Raw genomic sequence first — 6,180 nt, forward strand, 5'->3', positions numbered from 1 at the left:
AGAGTTGGTTTATCACTGTGTGACTTGGGTCACCATGTCAAGGGCCCCCCATAGCAGTTAGCTTGAAGGACACATGGTGGCCTAGTCACTGTCATTGTTAATGGAAAGTATAATGGTTCGTTCTATATGGCTATGTGTTCTATATGTCTGGTGTTGTGTCTCCCTCTCTTGTGTTTCAGTGCTACTTACTGGTCTGGTCATCTTGAGATCAACTGTGCTTGGCATGAGTGGTCATTTCTGGTCCTGTCCAGTTCTGAGGCGGGAAAATTCTCAGATTTTCCCGGAGCCGGATTTATATGTACATGCAATAAAGACTTTTGAAGAGAAGCACCCGTGTGATTGGCTGCCTTCATCCGTTAAAACTCTAGAAGCGATCCAGGCTGGGGGGGGGTACTCGGTTTACAGGTGTATTATGCTTATCCTGGTAAACCGCCCCCCTCGTTAACCACCTCCGGACCGCCTAACGCAGATTCGCGTTCCGGAGGTGGCAGCTCTGCGCAGAGTCACGCATATATGCGTCATCTCGCGAGAGCCGTGATTTCCTGTAAACGCGCGCGCGCGTTCACAGGATCGGAAGGTAAGCGAGTGGATCTCCAGCCTGCCAGCGGCGATCGTTCGCTGGCAGGCTGGAGATGTGATTTTTTTTAACCCCTAACAGGTATATTAGACGCTGTTTTGATAACAGCGTCTAATATACCTGCTACCTGGTCCTCTGGTGGTCCCTTTTGTTTGGATCGACGACCAGAGGACACAGGCAGCTCAGTAAAGTACCGGAAAACACCACTACACTACACCCCCCCCCCTGTCACTTATTAACCCCTTATGAACCCCTGATCACCCATGATCACCCCATATAGACTCCCTGATCACCCCCCTGTCATTGATCACCCCCCTGTCATTGATCAACCCCCTGTAAGGCTCCATTCAGACGTCCGTATGATTTTTACGGATCCACTGATACATGGATCGGATCCGCAAAACACATACGGACGTCTGAATGGAGCCTTACAGGTGGGTGATCAATGACAAGGGGGGTGATCACGCATATAGACTTCCTGATCACTTCCCTGTCATTGATCACCCCCCTGTAAGGCTCTATTCAGACGTCCGTATGATTTTTACGGATCCACTGATACATGGATCGGATCCGCAAAACACATACGGACGTCTGAATGGAGCCTTACAGGGGGGTGATCAATGACAGGGGGGTGATCACCCATATAGACTCCCTTATCACCCCCCTGTCATTGATCACCCCCTGTAAGGCTCCATTCAGACGTCCGTATGCGTTTTGCGGATCCGATCCATGTATCCGTGGATCCGTAAAAATCACACAGACGTCTGATTGGAGCCTTACAGGGGGGTGATCAATGACAGGGGGGTGATCACCCCATATAGACTCCCTGATCACCCCCCTGTCATTGATCACCCCCTGTAAGGCTCCATTCAGACATTTCTTTCAGACTTCTTCTCACGTTTTAGGGCCCCTAAAATGCCAGGGCAGTATAAATACCCCACATGTGACCCCATTTCGGAAAGAAGACACCCCAAGGTATTCCGTGAGGGGCATATTGAGTCCATGACAGATTGAAATTGTTGTCCCAAGTTAGCGGAAAGGGAGACTTTGTGAGAAAATACAAAAAAAAACAAATTCCGCTAACTTGTGCCAAAAAAAAAAAAAAAATTCTAGGAACTCGCCATGCCCCTCACGGAATACCTTGGGGTGTCTTCTTTCCAAAATGGGGTCACGTGGGGTATTTATACTGCCCTGGCTTTTTAGGGGCCCGAAAGCGTGAGAAGAAGTCTGGGATGCAAATGTCTAAAAATGCCCTCCTAAAAGGAATTTGGGCCGCTTTGCGCATCTAGGCTGCAAAAAAGTGTCACACATGTGGTATCGACGTACTCAGGAGAAGTTGGGGAATGTGTTTTGGGGTGTCATTTTACATATACCCATGCTGGGTGAGATAAATATCTTGGTCAAATGCCAACTTTGTATAAAAAATGGGAAAAGTTGTCTTTTGCCAAGATATTTCTCTCACCCAGCATGGGTATATGTAAAATGAAACCCCAAAACACATTCCCCAACTTCTCCTGAGTACGGCGATACCAGATGTGTGACACTTTTTTGCAGCCTAGGTGGGCAAAGGGGCACACATTCCAAAGAGCACCTTTCGGATTTCGCAGGCCATTTTTTACACATTTTGATTGCAAAGTACTTCTCACACATATGGGCCCCTAAATTGCCAGGGCAGTATAACTACGCCACAAGTGACCCCATTTTGGAAAGAAGACACCCCAAGGTATTCCGTGAGGGGCATGGCGAGTTCCTAGAATTTTTTATTTTTTGTCACAAGTTAGCGGAAAATGATTATTTTATTTATTTTATTTTTTTCCTTACAAAGTCTCATATTCCACTAACTTGCGACAAAAAATAAAAAATTCTAGGAACTCGCCATGCCCCTCACGGAATACCTTGGGGTGTCTTCTTTCCAAAATGGGGTCACTTGTGGCGTAGTTATACTGCCCTGGCATTCTAGGGGCCCAGATGTGTGAGAAGAACTTTGCAATCAAAATCTGTAAAAAATGACCGGTGAAATCCGAAAGGTGCACTTTGGAATGTGTGCCCCTTTGCCTACCTAGGCTGCAAAAAAGTGTCACACATGTGGTATCGCCGTACTCAGGAGAAGTTGGGGAATGTATTTTGGGGTGTCATTTTACATATACCCATGCTGGGTGAGATAAATATCTTGGTCAAATGCCAACTTTGTATAAAAAAAATGGGAAAAGTTGTCTTTTGCCAAGATATTTCTCTCACCCAGCATGGTTATATGTAAAATGACACCCCAAAACACATTCCCCAACTTCTCCTGAGTACGGCGATACCAGATGTGTGACACTTTTTTGCAGCCTAGGTGGGCAAAGGGACCCACATTCCAAAGTGCACCTTTCGGATTTCACCGGTCATTTTTTACAGATTTTGATTGCAAACTACTTCTCACACATATGGGCCCCTAGAATGCCAGGGCCGTATAACTACCCCACAACTGACCCCATTTTGGAAAGAAGACACCCCAAGGTATTCCGTGAGGGGCATGGCGAGTTCCTAGAATTTTTTATTTTTTGTCGCAAGTTAGTGGAATATGAGACTTTGTAAGAAAAAAACAAAAAAAAAAATCATCATTTTCCGCTAACTTGTGACAAGTTCTATGAACTCACTATGCCCATCAGCGAATACCTTAGGGTGTCTACTTTCCGAAATGGGGTCATTTGTGGGGTGTTTGTACTGTCTGGGCATTGTAGAACCTCAGGAAACATGACAGGTGCTCAGAAAGTCAGAGCTGCTTCAAAAAGCGGAAATTCACAGTTTTGTACCATAGTTTGTAAACGCTATAACTTTTACCCAAACCATTTTTTTTTTTTTTATCAAAGACATGTAGAACAATAAATTTAGCAAAAAATTTATATATGGATGTCGTTTTTTTTGCAAAATTTTACAGCTGAAAGTGAAAAATGTCATTTTTTTGCAAAAAAATAGTTAAATTTCGATTAATAACAAAAAAAAGTAAAAATGTCAGCAGCAATGAAATACCACCAAATGAGAGCTCTATTAGTGAGAAGAAAAGGAGGTAAAATTCATTTGGGTGGTAAGTTGCATGACCGAGCAATAAACGGTGAAAGTAGTGTAGTGCAGAAGTGTAAAAAGTGGCCTGGTCATTAAGGGGGTTTCAGCTAGCGGGGTTGAAGTGGTTAAGTGAGTAAATGAACCCACGATACCACATTATTTTAATATATGTATTGGTATCCTTTTAAACAGATTTTTTACCTATTGATTTGCCTAACTGCACCATACCGTGTACGATACTGCAGAACACGGTCTCTCAGGCACTTGAGACGGTTTGCAGTGATCCTACCCATGTGTACAATCTTTTAATGACCAGGAGGCAGTGCAGAGGACTAGATCAGAAGGGAGCAGATAAGTATGAATTCTTAGCTCAGTGGGGGCAGGCAGCTGGCACTTAGTAAGATGTCTCTAATATTATTACCAGAGAATCCCTTGAAAGAGCATTTCCATGATTAATATAGTGTTATGCCTAACGCAGATATGCCTATGTAGTTGGTTACGTCATGTACATCTTCCCCATGATTTTTTTTTCCAATTTGGACTTTCCTAAATCCTGACCCGTTTTCACCATGTAAACAAATCTCTCTTGTTTACATCCTATATGTAGCACTTCCTGTTCCTGTATCCAACCAAACCAATAATGCAATTCCCCTTTCTTTGCCACAGCTCCAGCACCGCCCCTAACACCTAGCTAGTTTATAGCTCCTCCCACCCGGTTAGTTACGTGGACAGCGTCCTATCACTGCTCCTGTTGCTGCTTGGACACACCCATGGACATAACATCACAGGAAATAAGGAAGAGCTACACTGACATGGTCATGTGACCACTGCCCTAGATGGAAAATAGGAGCAATAAAAGTGAAAAAAATACATAAAATTACAGCTACCTTCATAAATGATTATTTTGAAGGACGTTGAAGCAAACAGGAAAACCCCTTTAAGAACCACAGCATGAAGTAAACACACTGACACAACTTGCAAAATCTATCAATGTAATTTTACCAGAACAGAAAAACTAATGACATATATAAAGGGAAACTATCATTATCTGTTTTATATTTATATACCTTCAATCTCTGATTACAATAGTGCAGTACTTCATTTGACATTGGTACATGATATGCTTATTACCTACGCAGTAAATTGTTGTGATTTTCTTTACTATAGTTCTCAGCACTGGGATATATATTGAACTGAAAACAGTATCTTCATATTTCTAGCACTCAAGCAGGACTGTAAAATTTGCTCAGGGGCAGACACAACATGGAATTGCAGCAATCAAAGAAACAAAAACAATAACATAAGGTTCAATAAAAACATAATACTTGTTAGCACACAATAGAAAGGCACAAAGTAAAACAGCAATGATAGTCTCCCTTTAAACACTTGAGCAATAAAGGCAGAGCACTTAAAAGCAATGACAGCTATTCTCACAGTCTTCATATCTTGTCTACTAGGGGTTCATTTTCTTAAATACTAATGTTCTAAAACCATGGAGCAATTACATTATAAACACAACATTATATATAAAAATAAAACATATCCACTAACACCATTGTAAACATAAACAGGGTATAAACATTGAGTCATATAGAAGAATCATGTCACAGAGGAATACTTCATTATATGTTGTCTTCTGTGACCCAGGAACTCCTGTTCCCATTACCGGTAATGACTTTACCTAATCTATGTGTAAATGACCAACTTATTGTTCTATAGTGCATCAATCTTTTTTACATCGACGTTGTAATATGTTAGTGATTAGCTTTATGGTCCTCCTGCGCACAAGTCTAATGAAAAGACAGAAGAACACAAAACGTTCAACAAGATGTTGGTTATTTGCATATGGTAAAAGTAAAGGCTTGAAGGTTCAAAACTGCAGATCTTGACCTTAGGTGATCCTGTGTTTTTCTTTAAAGTGGTTGTCCAACTGATGACCTATACTCTAGATAGGGGACCCCCATCAGTCAGCTACTTGAAGATGGCCCAGCACCCTGCTGAGCACTGAGGCCTCATCCTAGGCCAGTGAAGTCAGGTGCATCAGTCACAAGGCCCAGGTGCAGCTCAGTCCCATTCAAGTAAATTTCCCTGAGCTGCAATACCAAGCACAGTCACTATCCAATGGAAGGCACCATGCTTGGTAAGCTGTGAGGAGGCCGTGGCTCTTGACGGAACACAGCACACTCTTCAAATAGCTGACTAGCAGAGGTGCCAGGTGTTAGACCTCCAGCAATCAGATAATATGATCAAAAATGAAGATAGGTCATCAGTTTTAAACACTTGGAAAACCTCTTTAAAGTATTTAAAGCATTTGCGTCTAAAATAGTAAATCACCTGTAAATATAAGCCACAAGTTGTCCTAACCACTATGGTCAACACCAAGTTTTCACTAAAGTCCCAAACAGCAAATCTAAGTAGTTATCCAGCGATGCACCAAAACTGATGTATAACTAGGGAGACTGGCCATTCAGTGTACTGAAAAAGCTTGGTGAAAACCCAAGTGTGAGTTGTGGTGGTGTCCATATTGGTTGTCATTAAAGAGGTTGTCCGGGTTTAGT

Source organism: Bufo gargarizans, chromosome 4 (genome assembly GCF_014858855.1).
Source record: "Bufo gargarizans isolate SCDJY-AF-19 chromosome 4, ASM1485885v1, whole genome shotgun sequence".
Classification (NCBI taxonomy): domain Eukaryota; kingdom Metazoa; phylum Chordata; class Amphibia; order Anura; family Bufonidae; genus Bufo; species Bufo gargarizans.